General features: G+C 48.6%; 1 pseudogene; it reads right to left on the bottom strand.

Moving 5' to 3' along the window:
* Window positions 1-4886: 4886 nt before the first annotated feature.
* Window positions 4887-27206, bottom strand: part of LOC109747427 (cytoplasmic tRNA 2-thiolation protein 1-like) — a 42474-nt pseudogene continuing 20154 nt past the window's right edge.

The raw sequence follows: 27206 nt of genomic DNA, 5'->3' as shown, positions 1-27206 counted from the left end.
TTTACAACACTCTTGTAAAAGAGCTTCTTTTGCACAACAATGTGCTTACATAATTAATAAGTAGACCGGCTGACATGATGAAGCTCAAATCCCATTAGATTTCCCCTCGGATTGCCTACCCCAGAGCTGTTTTGCGATTAGACTCAATCAGTACTGACGTGAGCCCTGTTTCTCGTGCCAGCGACATTACCATCACGGCAAGCCGCCGGCCCCAGGGTCGCCCCCAGACGCGGTTTTTTTTAAACAAAAACGAATTCGGCAAAGTTCGGCAAATTGGACAAAACGTTTAGCTGAAGTTCGGCAAACTTGACATATATTCGACATGTTCGACGTTACATAATAAGTTATAAAAAAAAAACCAACTAAGGGGCGAAGAAGTCGCTGAGCGCGCCGACGTCGCCGCCATCCTCGTCGTCGTCGGCCTTCTCCTTCTTGATGCGGCCACCCCTGCTGGATCCCTGCCCGTCGTCGTCGCTGTCGCCGAGGACAACGACGCCTCCCTCGTCCCGGCCACGACGCCGAGCTTCGAACCGCTCGTAGGCGAGGCGCTGGCGCTCTAGCTCCGTGCGCGCCCAGTCTTCACGCGCCCACTTGAGGGCCGCCGCGTCGTCGAGCTCCTCCTTGACGCCGCCAGCGAGCCCGAGCTCCATCTTCACGATGGGGAGTCCCGGCTCCGTCTTGACGGCGGCGAGCCCCGGCTCCGTCTTTGGTTTGACGTAGCGCGGAGGAGCCGAGGAGGAGGCGCGCCTGCCACCCTCGTTGATAATGATGCCGGCGTTGCGGGTGCGCCGGCCGAGCGGCGTCTCCGCGGCGGGCTCGGCCTTGACGTCGAAAAGCGCCGGCGAGCCCGAGGAATGGGAGGAGGAGCGGGAGGAGGACTGAGAGGAGGAAGACGAGGAGGAGCCGAACCTCCTGGGCATCCATTGCCCGGTGCTCCGGCGCGGGGGCGGGGCGGCCGCTGCGGCAGGGTATGCCAGCGGCGGGTCATTGCCGCCCTCGAGGTATGCCAGCACCTCGTGGAGCGTGCGGCCGGGCGCGCCCCTCGCTGTTCTTGACGCCGCCCATCACCGGCGCCCCATTGGTGGACGCCAGCCGCTGCGCCTGCCGGCGCTGCGGGTGCGCTAGCCGAGCGGCGTCTCCGCGGCGGGCTCGGCCTTGACGTCGAACAGCGCCGGCGAGCCCGAGGAATGGGAGGAGGAGCGGGAGGAGGACTGAGAGGAGGAAGACGAGGAGGAGCCGAACCTCCTGGGCATCCATTGCCCGGTGCTCCGGCGCGGGGGCGGGGCGGCCGCTGCAGCAAGGTATGCCAGCGGCGGGTCATTGCCGCCCTCGAGGTATGCCAGCACCTCGTGGAGCGTGCGGCCGGGGGCGCCCCTCGCTGTTCTTGACGCCGCCCACCACCGGCGCCCCGTTGGTGGACGCCAGCCACTGCGCCTGCCGGCGCTGCGAGTGCGCCGGCCGAGCGGCGTCTCCGCGGGGGGCTCGGCCTTGACGTCGAACAGCGCCGGCGAGCCCGAGGAATGGGAGGAGGAGCGGGAGGAGGACTGAGAGGAGGAAGACGAGGAGGAGCCGAACCTCCTGGGCATCCATTGCCCGGTGCTCCGGCGCGGGGGCGGGGCGGCCGCTGCGGCAGGGTATGCTAGCGGCGGGTCATTGCCGCCCTCGAGGTATGCCAGCACCTCGTGGAGCGTGCGACCGGGGGCGCCCCTCGCTGTTCTTGACGCCGCCGACCACCGGCGCCCCGTTGGTGGACGCCAGCCGCTGTGCCTGCCGGCGCTGGAAGTACGCCGTCCACGACGTGTGGTTGTCGGCGGCGTACTGGGGGAGGGCGCGCCGCTCCTCCGTCAAGGACGCCCGCACGCGGTCGACCTCGGCGGCGAAGATGGCGGGGCGTGCGTCGACGTCGGGCACCGGGGGGATGAGTCCGCCCGCATTGCTGAGCCTCCACCCCGTCGGCCCGGCGCGCATGTCCGGCGGCACCGGGATGTTGGCCTCGAAGAAGAGGTACGCCTCCCACTCGTGGAGCGAGCGGCGGCCGAAGCCGTTGGCTGCCGCCGCGTCACCGGGGAAGCGTCCGGCCATCGCTGAGAGGGAAGGGGAGGAACGCCGGCGGACGGGGAGAAAGGCAGCTCGACGGCGGACGGGAGAGAGGCGGAGCTCGGCGGCTGGTTTGGGCTCGGGCTGGTGTGGCCAGCGGCGAGGGGGAGCCGCTGGTTTTATAGCCCCGCGCTGTGTGTACGCGTGGCGGGAGGGGAGGCGTCGCCGTGCCGCCCGTGAGGAATCAATGGCAAGGCTGACCGGCGGCAGCCTTGCCATTGATTCCCCGCGGGAAACCGAGGCGTTCTGAGGGAAGACGAGGCGCGTGTCGCTGACTCGGCGGGTCCGCGGCTCTTTCGCGCCAAAACCGCTCGCCCCGGCGCCCTGGGCGCCCCCCAGCGCGCCGAGTTCAGCCTGGGTCCGCCGACGCGAGTTTCGGCCCAAACCGGCGAAAAGCGGGCTCCTGGGGACGCGACTGGGCCGATTTTGGGCGCCGGCGCTGAAAAATCGTCTGGGAAAGGCCTATTGAGGGCGCGGCCGGAGATGCTCTTAGGGCATCAGCAGTGTGTATAGGCAGCATTGCCTCTAACATGGGTCCCACACAAGTGCCTCTAGCACTAAAATCCCTATAGTGTGCACAACACTCAGCCTCTAAGGTGCCCCCACAACAGGATTTAAATAAAGTTTCTGCATAACTGCTTCTGGCGGCCACATATAAGAGCAACTCCAATGGGGCGACCCATTTCGTCCGCGGCCGTCCGTTTGGGTCGGCGCGGACAGAAAAGGCGGCCCAACGCGCCGACCCAAACGGACGCGCGTCCGTTTTTCGTCCGCGGGCGACCCATTCCCGGCCTATTTTTGAGCCTGATTTGCGTCGGCGCGAACACGCGACGGACGCGCGCGCGTTCGCCTACTCCTGTCCTCGGGCCCGCTGGTCTGTGGCACATTGGCCTCCCCTCTCACACCCTCGCCCCCGCGTCCTCCGTCACCGACGCCGCCGCCCATTTTTGCCGGCGACTCTTCCAGCTGCCGCCGCCTCCACATCCGCCCAACAACGCCGCCCCTGCCCATAGTCGCCCGCCGCCGCCGTTTTGCCGCCGGGGAGCAAACTGGTTCCCGCCGCTTCCCCCACCGCACAGCCGCCCGCGACCAAGAAGACGCCTCGCCGCCCCCGCCACATCCGACTGGCACGCTCGTCGAACGCCGGAAGGGCAGCTAGCTGGTCTGTGGGCGCCGTGTCTCCCCTCGCCGGCCGTCTCCTTCTTCGACGCCCGCAAGCTGTTCGACAGTTTGCCAAGGTACGAAAATGGACTCCGCCGACGAGTTCTTTTTCCACTATTTTTTTTGCGACTCCGACGATTCATCGTCCGACGACGAGGAGGAGATATTGGCTGCCGTGTTGGTCCATCACCACCTCAACAACCAGCGGCCGTCGTTCCGTGGCTCCATTCCGGGCCACCTTCCGGCGTTGAATCGTAACCGAGAGAGCGAGCATTTCCTTCTCTGGAAAGACTACTTTGATACAACAAACCCGTTGTTCAAACATCACAAATTCCGCTGCCGGTTCCGTATGAGTAGGCATGTTTTCAACCGTATTAGAGAGGGAGTGGTCGGTTATGATGACTACTTCGAGTGCAAAGAGGATGCCGTCGGCAAGATTGGTTTCTCCTCTTACCAGAAATGCACTGCCGCCATCCGAATGCTTGCATACGGAGTGCCCGGTGATCTCATTGACGAGTACGTCCATATGAGCGAGTCTACATGCCTGAGTACTTGAGAGAGCCGACAGCTGAAGATACAGCCCGTTTGTTGGCGATGAATGCCAGCAGGGGCTTCCCGGGGATGCTTGGCAGCATAGACTGCATGCACTGGGAGTGGAAGAACTGCCCTTCTGCTTGGCAAGGGCAGTATAAGGGACATGTCAGGGCTTGCACTGTCATACTAGAGGCCGTGGCGTCTCAAGATCTCTGGATCTGGCACTCTTTCTTTGGCATGGCTGGATCACACAATGATATCAACGTGCTTCAGCGCTCGTCGGTGTTTGCTAGGCTTGCCGAAGGCAACAGCCCACCGGTGAACTTTACTGTCAACGGCCACAACTACGACAAAAGGGTACTATTTGGGTGACGGTATCTATCCTCAGTGGACCACTATTGTCAAGACAATACCCAACCCTGTCGGAGAGAAAAGGAAAAGATTTGCCCAAGAGCAAGAGAGTGCTAGAAAGGATGTCGAGCGTGCCTTTGGTGTTTTGCAATCTCGATGGGGCATCGCTCGGTATCCTGCTAATACTTGGAGCACGCAGAAACTATGGGAGGTGATGACTGCTTGTGTGATCATGCACAATATGATCATAGAAGACGAGCGCCCGGAACGTCTGTACGATCAAGGCTTTCAGTTTCAGGGTGAGAATGTTGTGCCTGAGCATGGAGTAGCGGCAACATTTGAGCAGTTCACTCAGTTTCATGAAGACATGCGTGATTGAGAAACTCACGTGCAACTGCAAAATGATTTGGTTGAGCATATGTGGACTCATGTTGGCAACCAATAAATGCATCTTCTTTTATTCGTTTGCAAAACTATGTGAAACATTTTTATTTGTATCTGGCTTGTAAAACTATACTATTTATTTGGTCGGCTAAACTATTTTGCTTGTTATTTCATTTCATAATATGTTTGAATGCAAATCAATATAAAATTGGGCGGCCAGCCGGCCACGCCTGCACATATGGGTTGGCGCGTTGCCGACCCATATGAAAAACAGGGCGGACGCCGGACGGGCGGCCGACCCAAACGGACAACAAGCGGACGAAATCGCCGTCCGTTTGGGTCGGCCCGTCGGAGTTGCTCTAACTACACTGACAAGGGAACCATTCGGATTGTTTAATCAATGGAGGCGACTCTAACATATTTTTGGCTAGAGGCGATGGATACAATGTAGGCTGCCTCTATGTGGAGAGAGAGTCCTTAGAAGCAGCATATTAGGAGATACTATACCTTCATATCTCATACCATTGATCGATCGAATTTTTATCATGATACAACACCAGCGGCAACTACAAAAGTTGAGATGCATAGCCCGCACAGCGCACGCGGGATGATGCATACATATATATTTGCATTTGCCGTTTGCACCCAAGTGGCCATTTTACAGCCAAAGTTGCCGTGTTTTCCTTGCAGACTCGATATGTTCCAGCACCAACTTTAGCGGTTCTCCCTATGCCTAGTTTCGGCAAGCCTCGGTTCAGTCCGTCCAGCAAGACGCACGCTTTGCATAATTTCTACAAAGCCAGGATTTTCAACCCATATTGAGCCAGTAAAACAATTGAAAAAGTTTAGAGGTAACTAGACCAGGGCAAATACTTTGATAAAAAAAATGGCCAACATGTGAGCTCACTGTGTTTAGTGGTGTATAATTTCGAGAATATACTTGTCATTGTATAAGCAATTTGTCAGCTTATTTTTAACTGTCATAGCAAAAGAATCATTTATGTGGTTATCTCGAGTCAAGAGAGATTCTGGAGATGGTAAACTTTCACACTAGATGAGATCAAACCTGACTAGAAATGTAGCCGCAACGCTCACATGTTCCTTGCTCTGGCATTCTTGTCGTTGTGGATATCCAGAAATTTTCGCCAGAGGTTATGATGTCCAGTATAGCTCTAGGCCTGCACCATTCATAAGGTACTGATTCGAGTGACTGAAACAAGAGAAAGATACATAATGTGTTGAACAAGGAAAAGAAACAGAGGTAGCATACACTAACAGATGAAGAAATGAAAATTAAAGAAACAATACTGCTTTTCGACAGCATAGGTCTTTACCTCGTCCTTTCTAGATCTTTAATAAATTCACGAGCAAACCCACGATATGCATTTGGTGAATAGACAGCTGAATTGTGATAGAGAACCAATAAGCACATTTGATTTCAATTGAAGACGGGAACAGTGGTCAACATAATTCTATAGATACCCCACGAAGTTTGGAGGAAGAAATGCTTAGCAGAACTATAACAATGTGTATGTCATTGACTACCAAATGTTAGGCACTCATTGTTGGAAATTTATGTTTTGTCTCCCTGGTATCTTGAGATAATGGAATGAGGAGCTACTATTCAACTATAGAGAGAACAAAACTTCATAAGAAATGAAACAGGAATTACATCCAGTGGAGAAGTAGTCCAGCTTTTTGAAATACGCATATGGTCATACAGTCAAGGCTCAAATATCATCAGCACATGTTTGATGGGCATAATAAGTTAATAACAAATTAAAACTGATTAAAATGTTTCGTGTAAAGGATATATGACAATCTCTTTTTCGTAGGTGTATTTGAAAGGGTTGCACCTTGGGATTGGTCCATCTTCACCAGTAGTTATGAAGGTGCATCTACTTAGCCTAGAAGATAAAAGCATATATAATACCAGCTCGAAAATTGTAAAAGAGAACAAAGATAAAAATAGCATTTTATTTACAAACCAACATTTACCTTGCAATATCACCACGTAAAATATTCAGCAAGACAGTCTCTGCAATGTCATCTGCATTATGCCCAGTTACAATCGTATCAACCTTCAAGAGAACAGCACCCCGGTCTAGTGCCTAATAGAATTGAATGTTCATTTGATTAATGAGCATGCATTTGCCTTACTGATAAGAGTAGTAGTTAAGAGCTACCTGACGTCAAAAAACACCACAGAAAGTACAATTGTTTTTAGGCCAATTGCTTTCACAATATCATCCATTGTCCAATCATAGAGTTCCTTATAAGACACTATTTTCAGTGGTAGGCCATACTGCGAATTGTATGGTTGAATCAGCAAGAGATGAATATGCATTGAAGTGGTAACATTAGGAAATAGAACAAGAGAGTCAGAAAACAATAGGAAAAGAGAGCCAGATAATCAATGAACTTAACGTATGTCAGGAAGCAAAATTTTGCAGCAGAACTATGTGTATCAGGTAAGGAGGGTGTCGTGGAATTGTCACGGCAGATGTCCTAGCAGAAGGACTTAGTCGTGGAGCCATCACAACTAGGTTAGATTAAAAGGGTTAAACGGGACAAAGGACACATGAGTTTATACTGGTTCGGCCCCTTGCGGTGAAGGTAAAGGCCTAGTCCAGTTTGAGGTGGTATTGCTTGGGTTTCGATTACCGGGGAGCGAATACGCTTGACCTAGTTCTCGATCTCTTGTTTCTTGTCCTAATCCGCCGCCGGGTCGTCCCTTATATACACAAGTTGATGCCCGGCGACTCACGGAGTCCCGGCCGGCTCATAATCAACGTGTCCGGCTCGGTGACTAATTATACTTGCCTCACAATCCAAGTCATACATGTATGGCGGTTTACACCTATGGGCCTTAAGTCGCCTTTGGGCTTCGGGCCCTTAGCAAGTCTGCTTCATGAACCGACATCTTCATGGGCTTTGTCTTGATGAACAGACGATGGTATAACCCGGCCCCTCCTGGGCGGGTTATACCCAATAGCTATATCCCCAACATTAGGCCCCAGGTTGATTTGAACTTGTTCATGTCAATCTTCAACACTTAGGAAACTCCTTCATTTATTCTTGTGAGACCTGTAACCCGCCGTGACGTCATCTCCTAGGATTGTGGTAACCCGCCATGATGTCACCTGTCATTAATATTACACAAAGCCCAAATTTTAATATATACTCTCTTTTAATGAACCTCCAAAAATCGAGGCGTCTGCGCTGTCGCATATCCATTTTTTGGCATCCTCGATTCCCACGCATGCCACTTATCCTTTCAATGTTATAAATAGGGCCAGGGGTCTCTTTCACTTCCCCCCCTTGCCTCTTCGTCTCTGTCTTCCATCTCGCGTCGCCTCAGCACCCGAGCTCCGCCGCCGCCGTCGACCTTCGCCACTGCCTCAACCACGGCCGCTGCATCAACCTGATTTGACCAGAATTCATCCGCGCGCCTCCGCTATTCAACAGCTCTGGTGAGTTCTCCTCCTTCCTTTTCCCATAGATCCCATTAGGGTTTCCTATGAGTTTGTCGGAGTTCATCTTCGTTCTTTGCTGTAGCTTGCTCTTTTTGATCCGAACTTGGTACCTCTCCTGTGCGGTGGTAGCTGCAGTACTCATTTTCGCTACTAGGGCATCTCCTTTTGCATAAAAAATCCGATCTGGACATATGAACTGCTCAAGCACCGTAATTTTAGGTCTAGATATTTTTCCATTATCTGAAGTGTCGTAGATCCAAAATCATAGCATCAATCTGCGAAACCTGTTTTTCAACACTTAGAAATTTTTCCTTTTCTGAGATCTGTACCTCAATAATTGTATGGGCGGATTAACTCTAAAAACCGTAACCCGCCAGGTACCATTAGTCCCCTCTTAAGCCGCCAATAACTCATCTTTATAACTTCAATGCCAATCTCTGGTTTAACACCCATGCATGCTTCATGTAATCTCCGGTTTGCCTTTTAAACCAGAAGCTGGCTTAACCATATAATCTTGAACCGGCATAATCTTTCTTTCAGATCATCAAGAAAAAATGGCTAAGACGTACACTTCCTGCAACTGGGTCCAATCCCGGGTTACTGAAGAAGATCTGAACAATCATGTTGCAACTGGTGCCTTAGCCAAGAAAGAGGTCATCCATTGGAGGGCCCCTGGTGAAGAAAATCCTCCTACCCCCAAGGACGGAGAAGTGATTGTCTTTACTGACCACCTGAGTCGGGGGTTCAGCCCACCCGGCTCAAAGTTTTTCCGTGATGTGCTTCATTTCTTCCAACTTCACCCTCAAGATATCGGACCCAACTCCATGTCCAACATTTGCAATTTTCAAGTGTTCCGTGAAGCTTATCTTCAAGAAGATCCCACAGCTGATTTATTCAGAGAATTCTACTATTTAAACCGTCAGACAGAGTTTGTTGACGGGCCCAACACCGAACTCGGTGGGGTTTCAATTCAAAAGAGGAAAGAAGTCAGCTTTCCCCATGCCAAGCCGCATAGTCACCCCAAAGACTGGAACCAAACTTGGTTCTATTGTCAAGATACATCTCCAGCTGGTGAGAATCTTCTGCCGGGTTACTGTGATCACCGACTTAGCGGCACACATCCACTCCCCTCATGGCTCACTGCGAAGGAACGGGCCAAATATGCACCAGCATTTTCAAAGCTCAGAGCCTTTATGGCCAACGGCTTAACCGACGTCGACTTTGTCCGGTGCTGGGTGTCTTGGAGTACCTTGCCATTAAGTCGTCGCCCCGGCTTAATGTGCGAATACACTGGTGACGTAAAAGATCCCCAACGCCACTATGACATTCAACTGTCTGATGTAGAAATTACCGAAGCCACCAGAAATTGTTGAACGAACCTTTAAAGGAATGCAGCAAAACAGGACTTAGTCCTTTCAGCACCTTCAACAAGCCGCCAGCCGTAAGTGTTGCACACCTCCATTCAATCAATATTTTCAATAGTTATACTTACTCATAATCTTTTTGACCTCAACAGGCTGATTCTCCATTTTGGAAGAAGAAACCGCAAGATAAGCCGGCCAAACCGGCTCGTACCAAAACCAAGGCCACCAAGAGGCCTGCCAAGAAGAAGACCACCGAGTCCGCCGGGTTAAACGTTGATCATGACGATGATGATAATGAGTCAGAGGTAGAACTTGACTCTCTTGGCTCCTTTTTTATACATCTCATTGACAATGATTGTTATCAAGACGACGCAGAGGCCAGCCATGCAGGTGACGCAGAGGTAATTATTCTTTTCTCCGACTCAGAACCTCTTCCAACATAGAAAACCCAACAAGCAAGCCGGAAAGTAAGCTTTTCTCACCCTCTAGCTCGCTTGGATCCCAACTTTCTTTTGAAGAAACAGCAACACGAAGCTCGCCGCACCACCCGGCATAGTGGCGGCGTGATTACTTCCTCCGGCTTACCAAACACACCGGTTCGCAAACGCCGCCCAGAGGTCTTACATATTTCTGACATACTTTATCCCAAGGCGGGTCATTTCCGACAGCCTCTTAACCCGTCTGATTCAAACTATCAGGGGACTTCTCATTCCTCTTCTGGCGAGTCAACGGGAACGCAAATCCCAGCTTTCAAAACTGTACCTGGGTAAGGATATATTTTAATCATTCACACCTTATGCTTGATCATTATATTGACCTCTTTACACTTCTTATTTTTAGGGGCCAAGCCAAACCCAGCAAGAAGGCAAAGCTGAACAAGCCGGTCGATGACTCCAACCCGTCTGAACCAGAAAGGCAACACCCAGAATCTTCTAACCCAATTGCTGAGGCTACCCTTGATGATACACCACCACAAGATCATGAAGCTTCCATAGATCATATGGACATTGAGCCGGCTATTTCTAAGCCGCCAAGCCCGATTAAGCCCGCTGAGGAAAAGACCAATGATGTTATTGTCACTGGGTTTGGATTCACAGCTCCGGGTCAACCTACTGTCTTATCTGAGCACAACGCCAAGGAAGAAATTTCTGCTGACGGTAAAGGCAAGTGGAAGGTAGATTTGGACAGCTACGCCCATTTCAGCGCCCAAGACATCCACTCTGGTTACTTGAACCGCCTTTACACCAGCCGTGACTTTGAAGCCGGCTTAGTAAACCTGATGAAGGAGCGCTATGAGGTAAACGCTGCAACTCCTTTTATATAATATACTTCCCTTAGCCGCCAATTTTATTGGACATGATAGCATAGAATGTACTGTAAACTTCAATAGTTGCATAGATCAAATCCAGTAGCCCCCAAGGGCCGGTTTATGCTTTCAACATGGACCGGGACTTATAATACCAGCATTTCAACTTTGTACGTGTAGCCCCCAAGGGCTGGCTTAATAAATATGTTAAGCCGGGACTTTAAGTAACAAGAATCAATAATGCATCCGTAGCCCCCAAGGGTCGGCAACTAGCACATTAAGCCGGGACTTTAAATAGCAAAAATCAATTTTGCCTCCATAGCCCCCAAGGGCCGGCTTAATCAGTGATGAATAAGGCGAGACTAATCATCTTGTTTAAAATCAATCAACCCAATCTGTAGTCTTTATAAACTGGATGATATCATGTGTCCAGGTCATCAATATGTCTTGAAATAGAGCAATATGCATTAGCCCCCAAGTGCCAAGGATAATACTTGTATTGTGTTTGGGACCTTCAAAAATTTGTCTTAAAAAAGAGCAATACGCATTAGCCCCCAAGTGCCAAGAGTAATACTTGTATTGTGCTTGGGACTTCAAAGAGTAATCATGATCGTAATCTTGTCTGTGTATGCTTATGTCACAAGCTGAATTGGCTGAAAAAGACTCACATCTTAATGATCTTAAAGCCAACATCAAAACTTAGCAATCGGAGACATCTAAGGCCAAGTGAGAACTGAAATCTGCTTTGGAGACTATTGAGCAGCTAAAACAGAACTTCAACTCTGAGAAAGATGGCTAGGAAACTGAAAAGGCAGCTCTATTGAAAAGTGCAGAAGAAGCTGAAACCGCGCTTAAACCGGTGACTGAGGAGTTATCCGGCTTAAAGCAGCATATTAATATTATGTCATCAGCCATCTTCGGTAAGAACATATCTCCCTTGCATCTTAATATTCATATTATAAACGGCTGCCGGCTTACCCATAACTTTTAATGATATAGGTTCACGGAGCACGAAGTTGGGCTCCGACATGCGCGTCCGTCTTAAGGCTGTCTACACTCTTGTAGAACAGTTATATACTTGTGCCCAATGAACCATTGCCTCTACGCTGCACAAGAAAACTCCCTCCACACGTATCAAGGATACACTGAAGCAGTTATCTGTGTTGCCAAAAAGAATTGATGACTTAAAACGGGGAGCTGCCAGAGCCGGCGCCTTGACTGCCTTAAGCCGGGCAAAGGCATGGCAAGCTGATCTTGACCCGGAGGATTTGGCCAACGGCTGCCCTAGTGTCAAAGAAGACGGATCTGCCTTCAGTGCTGACGATTTTGCAGAGATAGCAAGAGCCATGCGCCCCTTAGCAAGCAAGCTGGCTGAGAAACCAGTCTATCCACATACCAGGCGGCTTATGATGCTGACAAAAAGAGAGTTAGCGCGCTGGTTCACGAGCCAACAGATCTTATCAAGCCGATTCGTAAGCACACCTTCGCTCAATGATCCATCAAACCTTATTGATGATGAAGCTGTGTTTAGAGAGTTGACTGGTATCAACTGGGCTGCGCCTGACTTCCAACTGATGGATAAGCAAGGAGCTGAAGATGAAGAAGAGGTGCAAGAAGACCCGGAGGCTTCAACCCGGCAACCGTCATAAGCCGGTTTATTAAGCAGAATACTTTGCTGTGTTGACAACTCCAAAACACTTATTCTCGTTGGGCCATCAGATGCCTTCTAATAGGCTAGTGTAAACTCTTGGTCTGGCATGCCATCGTGCATGTTTTGTTTTGCATGACACTGCTGATCCACCAGTTGAAGATATGCAACTTATGTTTATGATATCATCATTAGATTCGTGGTTTATCATCATGCCATCGTGCGTAGTTTATCCTTTTGTCCCGCACACAAACAAATCACAAGTGCCCTGGCGGTTTACCGCAGGGCGGGTCATGATGCCCAGTGTAAGTCCACTGGTGACCATAGAAGTCCATAACCAGGGCAGGGGGTAATATCCCAAATATGAGACATAGTCAAGGCTGCTTGGCCCGACTTGTGAAAACTATATGGTAAGAAAAAAGGGGTGATATAAATCCAAGACGAATATAAAATCCAAAAAACACGAGGCTTTCATAGGCCGCCGAGCCAAAATCTCTACTTCAATGAAACTAGCATGATAGCCACTGGAGTACCCGCACTTTCTGTGAGCCGGCTCTCACATGACCCTATCGACATTTTAACCCGGATAAGTTCAGGGTCTTGTTAAAAGATTGACTTATCTAGAGTATGCAAAGTTGGAGTAGCGTCGTGCAAACAGGCCGGTTTAACCAAGTTTCAGGGAATGCGGCTTAATAGCCTGGGTTTATCCTTGCTTTCCGTAAGCCAGCTCTCTCATGACCCAATCAATGTTATAACTTTAACAAGTTCAGGATCTTATTTAAAAGATTGACTATTAAGAACATGGTAGGTCATTCAGGATTACCTGATGGAGAAGCATCTGGCATACAGGTAGGATAACCCGGATTTTTGGTGAATACACCTGGTGTCTAGGCCAATCAAAAGGGTGAATATAGCTGTGTTCATTGAACAGGAAGCCCCCAAGTGATATATTTCTGAGCTGTGCTCAGCGGGTACCTATGTTTGAGCTGTGCTGTGCATCCAACTCTCTTTGGTCCCTGTAACTCAGGCATCAAGCCTCTTAAGTGATCATGTGAGATAACAATAAAGACTCAGTTTCGAAGAAGTGAAACGACAGAGGCCCTGAAATATCAGGGATGCCGGCTTTATTATACTCATTGTAATATATACATTGTCGAAATATGTACATCACAAGTGTTGGAAATATACCCTAGAGGCAATAATAAAATGGTTATTATTATATTTCCTTGTTCATGATAATTGTCTATTGTTCATGCTATAATTGTGTTATCCGGAAATCGTAATACATGTGTGAATACATAGACCACAACATGTCCCTAGTGAGCCTCTAGTTGACTAGCTCGTTGATCAACAGATAGTCATGGTTTCCTGACTATGGACATTGGATGTCATTGATAACGGGATCACATCATTAGGAGAATGATGTGATGGACAAGACCCAATCCTAAGCATAGCACAAAGATCGTGTAGTTCGTTTGCTAGAGCTTTTCCAATGTCAAGTATCATTTCCTTAGACCATGAGATCGTGTAACTCCCGGATGCCGTAGGAGTGCATTGGGTGTACCAAACGTCACAACGTAACTGGGTGACTATAAAGGTACACTACAGGTATCTCTGAAAGTGTCTGTTGGGTTGACACGGATCGAGACTGGGATTTGTCACTCCGTATGACGGAGAGGTATCTCTGGGCCCACTCGGTAATGCATCATCATAATGAGCTCAAAGTGACCAAGTGGTTGGTCACGGAATCATGCATTACGGTACGAGTAAAGTGACTTGCTGGTAACGAGATTGAACAAGGTATTGGGATATCGACGATCGAATCTCGGGCAAGTAACGTACCGATTGACAAAGGGAATTGTATACGGGATTGATTGAATCCTCGACATCGTGGTTCATCCGATGAGATCATCGTGGAACATGTGGGAGCCAACATTGGTATCCAGATCCCGCTGTTGGTTATTAACCGGAGAGTCGTCTCGGTCATGTCTGCGTGTCTCCCGAACCCGTAGGGTCTACACACTTAAGGTTCGGTGACGCTAGGGTTGTAGAGATATTAGTATGCGGTAACCCGAAAGTTGTTCGGAGTCCCGGATGAGATCCCGGACGTCACGAGGAGTTCCGGAATGGTCCGGAGGTGAAGAATTATATATAGGAAGTCCAGTTTCGGCCACCGGGAAAGTTTCGGGGGTTACCGGTATTGTACCGGGACCACCGGAAGGGTCCCGGGGGTCCACCGGGTGGGGCCACCTATCCCGGAGGGCCCCATGGGCTGAAGTGGGAGGGGAACCAGCCCCTGGTGGGCTGGTGCGCCCCCCTTGGGCCTCCCCCTGCGCCTAGGGTTGGAAACCCTAGGGGTGGGGGCGCCCCCCACTTGGCTTGGGGGGGGGGGGGAAGCCACCCCTTGGCCGCCGCCCCCCCTGGAGATCAGATCTCCCAGGGCCGCCGCCCCCCAGGAGGCCTATATATAGGAGGGGGGAGGGAGAGCAGCCGCACCACAGCCCCTGGCGCCTCCCTCTCCCTCCCGTAACACCTCTCCCTCTCGCTGAGCTTGGCGAAGCCCTGCCGAGATCCCCGCTACTTCCACCACCACGCCGTCATGCTGCTGGATCTTCATCAATCTCTCCTTTCCCCTTGTTGGATCAAGAAGGAGGAGACGTCGCTGCTCCGTACGTGTGTTGAACGCGGAGGTGCCGTCCGTTCGGCGCTCGGTCATCGGTGATTTGGATCACGACGAGTACGACTCCATCAACCCCGTTCACTTGAACGCTTCCGCTCGCGATCTACAAGGGTATCTAGATGCACTCATCTCTCTCGTTGCTAGATGACTCCATAGATTGATCTTGGTGATGCGTAGAAAATTTTAAATTTCTGCTACGATCCCCAACAGTGGTATCAGAGCCAGGCCTATGTGTAGTTTCTATGCACGAGTAGAACACAAACTTGTTGTGGGCGTAGATGTTGTCAATTTTCTTGCCACTACTAGTCTTATCTTGTTTCGGCGGCATTGTGGGATGAAGCGGCCCGGACCGACCTTACACGTACGCTTACGTGAGACAGGTTCCACCGACTGACATGCACTAGTTGCATAAGGTGGCTAGCGGGTGTCTGTCTCTCCCACTTTAGTCGGAACGAATTCGATGAAAAGGGTCCTTATGAAGGGTAAATAGAAATTGGCATATCACGTTGTGGTTTTACGTAGGTAAGAAACGTTCTTGCTAGAAACCTATAGAAGCCACATAAAAACTTGCAACAACAATTAGAGGACGTCTAACTTGTTTTTGCAGCATATGCCTTGTGATGTGATATGGCCAAAAGGATGTGATGAATGAGATATATGTGATGTATGAGATTGATCATGTTCTTGTAATAGGAATCACGACTTGCATGTCGATGAGTATGACAACTGGCAGGAGCCATAGGAGTTGTCTTTATTTTTTGTATGACCTGCGTGTCATTTAATAACGCCATGTAAATTACTTTACTTTATTGCTAAACACGTTAGCCATAGAAGTAGAAGTAATCATTGGCGTGACAACTTCATGAAGACACGATGATGGAGATCATGATGATGGAGATCATGGTGTCATGCCGGTGACGAAGATGATCATGGCGCCCCGAAGATGGAGATCAAAGGAGCAAAATGATATTGGCCATATCATGTCACTATTTGATTGCATGTGATGTTTATCATGTTTTACATCTTATTTGCTTAGAACGACGGTAGCTTAAATAAGATGATCCCTCGCAATAATTTCAAGAAAGTGTTCCCCCTAACTGTGCACCGTTGCGAAGGTTCGTTGTTTCGAAGCACCACATGATGATCGGGTGTGATAGATTCTAACATTCGAATACAACGGGTGTAAGCCAGATTTACACACACAATACACTTAGGTTGACTTGACGAGCCTAGTATGTACAGACATGGCCTCGGAACACGGAAGACCGAAAGGTCGAGCATGAGTCGTATAGAAGATACGATCAACATGAAGATGTTCACCGATGTTGACTAGTCCGTCTCACGTGATGATCGGACACGGCCTAGTTGACTCGGATCATGTTTCACTTAGATGACTAGAGGGATGTCTATCTGAGTGGGAGTTCATTGAATAATTTGATTAGATGAACTTAATTATCATGAACTTAGTCTAAAATCTTTACAATATGTCTTGTAGATCAAATGGCCCACGTTGCCCTCAACTTCAACGCGTTCCTAGAGAAAACCAAGCTGAAAGATGATGGCAGCAACTATACGGACTGGGTCCGGAACCTGAGGATCATCCTCATAGCTGCCAAGAAAGATTATGTCCTAGAAGCACCGCTAGGTGAAGCACCCATCCCAGAGAACCAAGACGTTATGAACGCTTGGCAGTCACGTGCTGATGATTACTCCCTCGTTCAGTGCGGCATGCTTTACAGCTTAGAACTGGGGCTCCAAAAGCGTTTTGAGCAACACGGAGCATATGAGATGTTCGAAGAGCTGAAAATGGTTTTCCAAGCTCATGCCCGGGTCGAGAGATATGAAGTCTCCGACAAGTTCTTCAGTTGTAAGATGGAGGAAAATAGTTCTGTCAGTGAGCACATACTCAAAATGTCTGGGTTGCACAACCGCTTGACTCAGCTGGGAGTTAATCTCCCGGATGACGCGGTCATTGACAGAATCCTTCAGTCGCTTCCACCGAGCTACAAGAGCTTTGTGATGAACTTCAATATGCAGGGGATGGAAAAGACCATTCCTGTGGTATATTCAATGCTGAAATCAGCGGAGGTGGAGATCAAAAAGGAACATCAAGTGTTGATGGTGAATAAAACCACTAAGTTCAAGAAGGGCAAGGGTAAGAAGAACTTCAAGAAGGACGGCAAGGGAGTTGCGCGCCCGGTAAGCCAGTTGCCGGGAAGAAGCCAAAGAATGGACCCAAGCCTGAGACTGAGTGCTTTTATTGCAAGGGAAGTGGTCACTGGAAGCGGAACTGCCCCAAATACTTAGCGGACAAGAAGGCTGGCAACACCAAAGGTATATGTGATATACATGTAATTGATGTGTACCTTACCAGTACTCGTAGTAGCTCCTGGGTATTTGATACCGGTGTGGTTGCTCATATTTGTAACTCAAAACAGGAGCTACGGAATAAGCGGAGACTGGCGAAGGACGAGGCGACGATGCGCGTCGGGAATGGTTCCAAGGTCGATGTGATCGCCGTCGGCACGCTACCTCTACATTTACCTACGGGATTAGTTTTAAACCTCAATAATTGTTATTTAGTGCCAGCTTTGAGCATGAACATTGTATCAGGATCTCGTTTAATTTGAGATGGCTACTCATTTAAATCCGAGAATAATGGTTGTTCTATTTATATGAGAGATATGTTTTATGGTCATGCCCCGCTGGTCAATGGTTTATTCTTAATGAATCTCGAACGTGATGTTACACATATTCATAGTGTGAATACCAAAAGATGTAAAGTTGATAACGATAGTCCCACATACTTGTGGCACTGCCGCCTTGGTCACATTGGTGTCAAACGCATGAAGAAGCTCCATGCAGGTGGACTTTTGGAGTCTCTTGATTACGAATCATTTGACACGTGCGAACCATGACTCATGGGTAAGATGACCAAGACTCCGTTCTCCGGAACAATGGAGCGAGCAACCAACTTATTGGAAATCATACATACTGATGTGTGTGGTCCAATGAGTGTTAAGGCTCGCGGTGGCTATCGTTATGTTCTCACTCTCACTGATGACTTGAGTAGATATGGGTATGTCTACCTAATGAAACACAAGTCTGAAACCTTTGAAAAGTTCAAGGAATTTCAGAGTGAGGTTGAGAATCAACGTGACAGGAAAATAAAGTTCTTACGATCAGATCGTGGAGGAGAATATTTGAGTCACGAATTTGCCACACACTTAAGGACATGTGGAATAGTTTCACAACTCACGCCGCCTGGAACACCTCAGCGAAATGGTGTGTCCGAACATCGTAATCGCACTCTATTGGATATGGTGCGATCTATGATGTCTCTTACCGATCTACCGCTCTCATTTTGGGGCTATGCTTTAGAGACTGCCGCATTCACTTTAAATAGGGCTCCGTCGAAATCCGTTGAGATGACACCGTATGAATTATGGTTTGGGAAGAAACCTAAGCTGTCGTTTCTAAAAGTTTGGGGATGCGATGCTTATGTCAAGAAACTTCAACCTGAAAAGCTCGAACCCAAGTCGGAAAAATTCGTCTTCATAGGATACCCTAAGGAAACCATTGGGTATACCTTCTACCTCAGATCCGAAGGCAAAATCTTTGTTGCCAAGAACGGGTCCTTTCTGGAGAAAGAGTTTCTCTCGAAAGAAGTGAGTGGGAGGAAAGTGGAACTTGATGAGGTGATAGTCACCCCTTCCGAACCGGAAAGTAGCGCAGCGCGGGAAGATGTTCCTGTGGTGCCTGCACCAACTGGGGAGGAAGTTAATGATGATGATCATGAAGCTTCAGATCAAGTTACTGTTGAACTTCGTAGGTCCACAAGGACACGTTCCGCACCAGAGTGGTATGGCAACCCTGTCATGGAAATCATGTTGTTAGACAACGGTGAACCTTCGAACTATGAAGAAGCGATGGCGGGCCCGAATTCCAACAAATGGCTTGAAGCCATGCAATCCGAGATAGGATCCATGTATGAAAACGAAGTATGGACTTTGACTGACTTGCCCGATGATCGGCGAGCCATAGAAAATAAATGGATCTTTAAGAAGAAGACAGACGCGGATGGTAACGTGACCATCTATAAGGCTCGACTTGTCGCTAAGGGTTATCAACAAGTTCAAGGGGTTGACTACGATGAGACTTTCTCACCCGTAGCGAAGCTGAAGTCCGTCCGTATCATGTTAGCAATTGCCGCATTCTATGATCATGAGATATGGCAAATGGACGTCAAAACGGCATTCCTTAACGGCTTTCTGAAGGAAGAATTGTATATGATGTAGCCGGAAGGTTTTGTCGATCCTAAGAATGCTAACAAGGTATGCAAGCTCCAGCGCTCCATCTATGGGCTGGTGCAAGCATCTCGGAGTTGGAACATTCGATTTGATGAGATGATCAAAGCGTTTGGGTTTACACAGACTTATGGAGAAGCCTGTGTTTACAAGAAAGTGAGTGGGAGCTCTGTAGCATTTCTCTTATTATATGTGGATGACATACTATTGATGGGAAATGATATAGAATTCTTGGAAAGTATAAAGGCCTATTTGAATAAGTGTTTTTCAATGAAGGACCTTGGAGAAGCTGCTTATATATTAGGCATCAAGGTCTATAGAGATAGATCAAGACGCCTCATTGGTCTGTCACAAAGTACGTACCTTGACAAGATATTGAAGAAGTTCAATATGGATCAGTCCAAGAAGGGGTTCTTGCCTGTATTGAAGGTGTGCAATTGAGCACGGCTCAATGCCCGACCACGGCAGAAGATAGAGAAAAGATGAGTCTCATCCCCTATGCCTCGGCCATAGGGTCTATTATGTATGCCATGCTGTGTACCAGACCTGATGTAAACCTTGCCGTAAGTTTGGTAGGAAGGTACCAAAGTAATCCCGACATGGAACACTGGACAGCGGTCAAGAATATCCTGAAGTACCTGAAAAGGACTAAGGATATGTTTCTCGTATATGGAGGTGACGAAGAGCTCGTCGTAAAGGGTTACGTCGACGCTAGCTTCGACACAGATCTGGATGACTCGAAGTCACAAACCGGATACGTGTATATTTTGAATGGAGGGGCAGTAAGCTGGTGCAGTTGCAAGCAAAGCGTCATGGCGGGATCTACTTGTGAAGCGGAGTACATGGCGGCCTCAGAGGCAGCGCAAGAAGCAATCTGGATGAAGGAGTTCATTACTGACCTAGGGGTGATTCCCAATGCGTCGGGCCCGATGACTCTCTTCTGTGACAACACTAGAGCTATTGCCCTTGCCAAGGAGCCCAGGTTTCACAGGAAGACCAGGCATATCAAGCGTCGCTTCAACTCCATTCGTGAAAGTGTTCAAAATGGAGACATAGATATTTGTAAAGTACATACGGACCTGAATGTAGCAGATCCGTTGACTAAACCTCTCCCTAGAGCAAAACATGATCAACACCAGAACTCTATGGGTGTTCGATTCATCACAATGTAACTAGATTATTGACTCTAGTGCAAGTGGGAGACTGTTGGAAATATGCCCTAGAGGCAATAATAAATGGTTATTATTATATTTCCTTGTTCATGATAATTGTCTATTGTTCATGCTATAATTGTGTTATCCGGAAATCGTAATACATGTGTGAATACATAGACCACAACATGTCCCTAGTGAGCCTCTAGTTGACTAGCTCGTTGATCAACAGATAGTCATGGTTTCCTGACTATGGACATTGGATGTCATTGATAACGGGATCACATCATTAGGAGAATGATGTGATGGACAAGACCCAATCCTAAGCATAGCACAAAGATCGTGTAGTTCGTTTGCTAGAGCTTTTCCAATGTCAAGTATCATTTCCTTAGACCATGAGATCGTGTAACTCCCGGATGCCGTAGGAGTGCTTTGGGTGTACCAAACGTCACAACGTAACTGGGTGACTATAAAGGTACACTACAGGTATCTCTGAAAGTGTCTGTTGGGTTGACACGGATCGAGACTGGGATTTGTCACTCCGTATGACGGAGAGGTATCTCTGGGCCCACTCGGTAATGCATCATCATAATGAGATCAAAGTGACCAAGTGGTTGGTCACGGAATCATGCATTACGGTACGAGTAAAGTGACTTGCCGGTAACGAGATTGAACAAGGTATTGGGATACCGACGATCGAATCTCGGGCAAGTAACGTACCGATTGACAAAGGGAATTGTATACGGGATTGATTGAATCCTCAACATCGTGGTTCATCCGATGAGATCATCGTGGAACACGTGGGAGCCAACATGGGTATCCAGATCCCGCTGTTGGTTATTAACCGGAGAGTCGTCTCGGTCATGTCTGCGTGTCTCCCGAACCCGTAGGGTCTACACACTTAAGGTTCGGTGACGCTAGGGTTGTAGAGATATTAGTATGCGGTAACCCGAAAGTTGTTCGGAGTCCCGGATGAGATCCCGGACGTCACGAGGAGTTCCGGAATGGTCCGGAGGTGAAGAATTATATATAGGAAGTCTAGTTTCGGCCACCGGGAAAGTTTCGGGGGTTACCGGTATTGTACCGGGACCACCGGAAGGGTCCCGGGGGTCCACCGGGTGGGGCCACCTATCCCGGAAGGCCCCATGGGCTGAAGTGGGAGGGGAACCAGCCCCTGGTGGGCTGGTGCGCCCCCCTTGGGCCTCCCTGTTGGAAATATGCCCTAGAGGCAATAATAAATAGTTATTATTATATTTCCTTGTTCATGATAAATGTCTATTGTTCATGCTATAATTGTGTTATCTGGAAATCGTAATACATGTGTGAATACATAGACCACATCGTGTCCCTAGTAAGCCTCTAGTTGAGTAGCTCGTTGATCAACAGATAGTCATGGTTTCCTGACTATGGACATTGGATGTCATTGATAACGGTATCACATCATTAGGAGAATGATGTGATGGACAAGACCCAATCCTAAGCATAGCACAAAAGATCGTGTAGTTCGTTTGCTAGAGCTTTTCCAATGTCAAGTATCATTTCCTTAGACCATGAGATCGTGCAACTCCCGGATGCCATAGGAGTGCTTTGGGTGTACCAAACGTCACAACGTAACTGGGTGACTATAAAGGTACACTACGGGTATCTCCGAAAGTGTCTGTTGAGTTGGCACGGATCGAGACTGGGATTTGTCACTCCGTATGACGGAGAGGTATCTTTGGGCCCACTCAGTAATGCATCATCATAATGAGCTCAATGTGACTAAGGAGTTAGCCACGGGATCATGCATTACGGTACGAGTAAAGTGACTTGCCGGTAACGAGATTGAACAAGGTATTGGGATACCGACGATCGAATCTCGGGCAAGTAACGTACCGATTGACAAAGGGAATTGTATACGGGATTGATTGAATCCTCGACATCGTGGTTCATCCGATGAGATCATCGTGGAACATGTGGGAGCCAACATGGGTATCCAGATCCCGCTGTTGGTTATTGACCGGAGAGGCGTCTCGGTCATGTCTGCCTGTCTCCCGAACCCGTAGGGTCTACACACTTAAGGTTCAGTGACGCTAGGGTTGTAGAGATATTAGTATGCGGAAACCCGAAAGTTGTTCAGAGTCCCGGATGAGATCCCGGACGTCACGAGGAGTTCCGGAATGGTCCGGAGGTGAAGAATTATATATAGGAAGTCCAGTTTCGGCCACTGGGAAAGTTTCGGGGGTTATCGGTATTGTACCGGGACCACCGGAAGGGTCCCGGGGGTGCACCGGGTGGGGCCACCTATCCCGGAGGGCCCCATGGGCTGAAGTGGGAAGGGAACCAGCCCTTAGTGGGCTGGGGCGCCCCCCCTTGGGCCTCCCCCTGCGCCTAGGGTTGGAAACCCTAGGGGTGGGGGGCGCCCCACTTGCCTTGGGGGGCAAGCCACCCCCTTGGCCGCCGCCCCCCCTCAGATTGGATCTCCAGGGTGGCCGGCGCCCCCCAGGACCCCTATAAATAGTGGGGGGGAGGGAGGGCAGCAGTACCACAGCCCCTGGCGCCTCCCTCTCCACCTGCAACACCTCTCCTCCCCGCTTGTGCTTGGCGAAGCCCTGCCGGGATCCCGCTACTTCCACCACCACGCCGTCATGCTGCTGAATCTCCACCAACCTCTCCTTCCCCCTTGCTGGATCAAGAAGGAGGAGACGTTGCTGCTCCGTACGTGTGTTGAACGCGGAGGTGCCGTCCGTTCGGCACTCGGTCATCGGTGATTTGGATCACGGCGAGTACGACTCCATCATCCCCGTTCACTTCAACGCTTCCGGTCGCGATCTACTAGGGTATGTAGATGCACTCCTTTACCCTCGTTGCTAGTATACTCCATAGATGGATCTTGGTGATGCGTAGAAAATTTTAAAATTCTTCTACGATCCCCAACAGTGGCATCATGAGCCAGGCCTATGCGTAGTTACTATGCACGAGTAGAACACAAAGCAGTTGTGGGCGTAGATGTTGTCGATTTTTCTTGCCACTACTAGTCTTATCTTGTTCGGCGGCATTGTGGGATGAAGCGGCCCGGACCGACCTTACACGTACGCTTACGTGAGACAGGTTCCACCGACTGACATGCACTAGTTGCATAAGGTGGCTAGCGGGTGTCTGTCTCTCCCACTTTAGTCGGAACGGATTTGATGAAAAGGGTCCTTATGAAGGGTAAATAGAAATTGGCATATCACGTTGTGGTTTTACGTAGGTAAGAAACGTTCTTGCTAGAAACCTATAGAAGCCACGTAAAAACTTGCAACAACAATTAGAGGACGTCTAACTTGTTTTTGCAGCATGTGCCTTGTGATGTGATATGGCCAGAAGATGTGATGAATGATATATGTGATGTATGAGATTGATCATATTCTTGTAATAGGAATCACGACTTGCATGTCGATGAGTATGACAACCGGCAAGAGCCATAGGAGTTGTCTTTATTTTTTGTATGACCTGCGTGTCATTGAATAACGCAATGTAAATTACTTTACTTTATTGCTAAACGCGTTAGCCATAGAAGTAGAAGTAATCGTTGGCGTGACAACTTCATGAAGACACAATGATGGAGATCATGATGATGGAGATCATGGTGTCATGCCGGTGACGAAGATGATCATGGCGCCCCGAAGATGGAGATCAAAGGAGCAAAATGATATTGGCCATATCATGTCACTATTTGATTGCATGTGATGTTTATCATGTTTTGCATCTTATTTGCTTAGAACGACGGTAGTAAGTAAGATGATCCCTTATAATAATTTCAAGAAAGTGTTCCCCCTAACTGTGCACCGTTGCGAAGGTTCGTTGTTTCGAAGCACCACGTGATGATCGGGTGTGATAGATTCTAACGTTCGCATACAACGGGTGTTGACGAGCCTAGCATGTACAGACATGGCCTCAGAACACACGCAATACACTTAGGTTGACTTGACGAGCCTAGCATGTACAGACATGGCCTCGGAACACAGAGGACCGAAAGGTCGAGCATGAGTCGTATAGAAGATACGATCAACATGGAGATGTTCACCGATCTTGACTAGTCCGTCTCACGTGATGATCGGACACGACCTAGTTAACTCGGATCATGTTTCACTTAGATGACTAGAGGGATGTCTATCTGAGTGGGAGTTCATTGAATAATTTGATTAGATGAACTTAATTATCATGAACTTAGTCTAAAAATCTTTACAATATGTCTTGTAGATCAAATGGCCCATGTTGTCCTCAACTTCAACGCGTTCCTAGAGAAAACCAAGCTGAAAGATGATGGCAGCAACTATACGGACTGGGTCCGGAACCTGAGGATCATCCTCATAGCTGCCAAGAAAGATTATGTCTTAGAAGCACCGCTAGGTGAAGCACCCATCCCAGAGAACCAAGACGTTATGAACGCTTGGCAATCACGTGCTGATGATTACTCCCTCGTTCAGTGCGGCATGCTTTACAGCTTAGAACCGGGGCTTCAAAAGCGTTTTGAGAAACATGGAGCATATGAGATGTTCGAAGAGCTGAAAATGGTTTTCCAAGCTCATGCCCGGGTCGAGAGATATGAAGTCTCCGACAAGTTCTTCAGCTGTAAAATGGAGGAAAATAGTTCTGTTAGTGAGCACATACTCAGAATGTCTGGGTTACACAACCGCTTGTCTCAGCTGGGAGTTAATCTCCTGGATGACGCGGTCATTGACAGGATCCTTCAGTCGCTTCCGCCGAGCTACAAGAGCTTTGTGATGAACTTCAATATGCAGGGGATGGAAAAGACCATTCCTGAGGTATATTCAATGCTGAAATCAGCGGAGGTGGAGATCAAAAAGGAACATCAAGTGTTGATGGTGAATAAAACCACTAAGTTCAAGAAAGGGAAGGGTAAGAAGAACTTCAAGAAGGACGGCAAGGGAGTTGCCGCGCCCGGTAAGCCAGTTGCCGGGAAGAAGTCAAAGAATGGACCCAAGCCTGAGACTGAGTGCTTTTATTGCAAGGGAAGTGGTCACTGGAAGCGGAACTGCCCCAAATACTTAGCGGACAAGAAGGCCGGCAACACCAAAGGTATATGTGATATACATGTAATTGATGTGTACCTTACCAATACTCGTAGTAGCTCCTGGGTATTTGATACCGGTGCGGTTGCTCATATTTGTAATTCAAAACAGGAGCTGTGGAATAAGCGGAGACTGGCGAAGGACGAGGTGACGATGCGCGTCGGGAATGGTTCCAAGGTTGATGTGATCGCCGTCGGCACGCTACCTCTGCATTTACCTACGGGATTAGTTTTAAACCTCAATAATTGTTATTTAGTGCCAGCTTTGAGCATGAACATTGTATCTGGATCTCGTTTAATTCGAGATGGCTACTCATTTAAATCCGAGAATAATGGTTGTTCTATTTATATGAGAGATATGTTTTATGGTCATGCCCCGCTAGTCAATGGTTTATTCTTGATGAATCTCGAACGTGATGTTACACATATTCATAGTGTGAATACCAAAAGACGTAAAGTTGATAACGATAGTCCCACATACTTGTGGCACTGCCGCCTTGGTCACATTGGTGTCAAACGCATGAAGAAGCTCCATGCAGATGGACTTTTGGAGTCTCTTGATTACGAATCATTTGACACGTGCGAACCATTCCTCATGGGTAAGATGACCAAGACTCTGTTCTCCGGAACAATGGAGCGAGCAACCAACTTATTGGAAATCATACATACCGATGTGTGCGGTCCAATGAGTGTTGAGGCACGCGGAGGATATCGTTATGTTCTCACTCTCACTGATGACTTAAGTAGATATGGGTATGTCTACCTAATGAAACACAAGTCTGAAACCTTTGAAAAGTTCAAGGAATTTCAGAGTGAGGTTGAGAATCAACGTGACGGGAAAATAAAGTTCTTACGATCAGATCGTGGTGGAGAATATTTAAGTCACGAATTTGGTACACACTTAAGGAAATGTGGAATCGTTTCACAACTCACGCCGCCTGGAACACCTCAGCGAAACGGTGTGTCCGAACGTCGTAATCGCACTCTATTGGATATGGTGCGATCTATGATGTCTCTTACCGATCTACCGCTCTCATTTTGGGGCTATGCTTTAGAGACTGCCGCATTCACTTTAAATAGGGCTCCGTCGAAATCCGTTGAGACGACACCGTATGAATTATGGTTTGGGAAGAAACCTAAGCTGTCGTTTCTAAAAGTTTGGGGATGCGATGCTTATGTCAAGAAACTTCAACCTGAAAAGCTCGAACCCAAGTCGGAAAAATGCGTCTTCATAGGATACCCTAAGGAAACCATTGGGTATACCTTCTACCTCAGATCCGAAGGCAAGATCTTTGTTGCCAAGAACGGGTCCTTTCTGGAGAAAGAGTTTCTCCCAAAAGAATTAAGTGGGAGGATAGTGGAACTTGATGAGGTGATAGTCACCCCTTCCGAACCGGAGAGTAGCGCAGCGCGGGAAGATGTTCATGTGGTGCCTAGACCGACTGGGGAGGAAGTTAATGATGATGATCATGAAGCTTCGGATCAAGTTACTGCTGAACTTCGTAGGTCCACAAGGACACGTTCCGCACCAGTGTGGTACGGCAACCCTGTCCTGGAAATCATATTGTTAGACAACGGTGAACCTTCGAACTATGAAGAAGCGATGGCGGGCCCGGATTCCGACAAATGGCTAGAAGCCATGAAATCCGAGATAGGATCCATGTATGAAAACGAAGTATGGACTTTGACTG

Source organism: Aegilops tauschii, chromosome 6 (genome assembly GCF_002575655.3).
Source record: "Aegilops tauschii subsp. strangulata cultivar AL8/78 chromosome 6, Aet v6.0, whole genome shotgun sequence".
In the NCBI taxonomy this organism is placed as follows: Eukaryota; Viridiplantae; Streptophyta; class Magnoliopsida; order Poales; family Poaceae; genus Aegilops; species Aegilops tauschii.
This window is presented reverse-complemented; position numbering and strand designations above follow the sequence as displayed.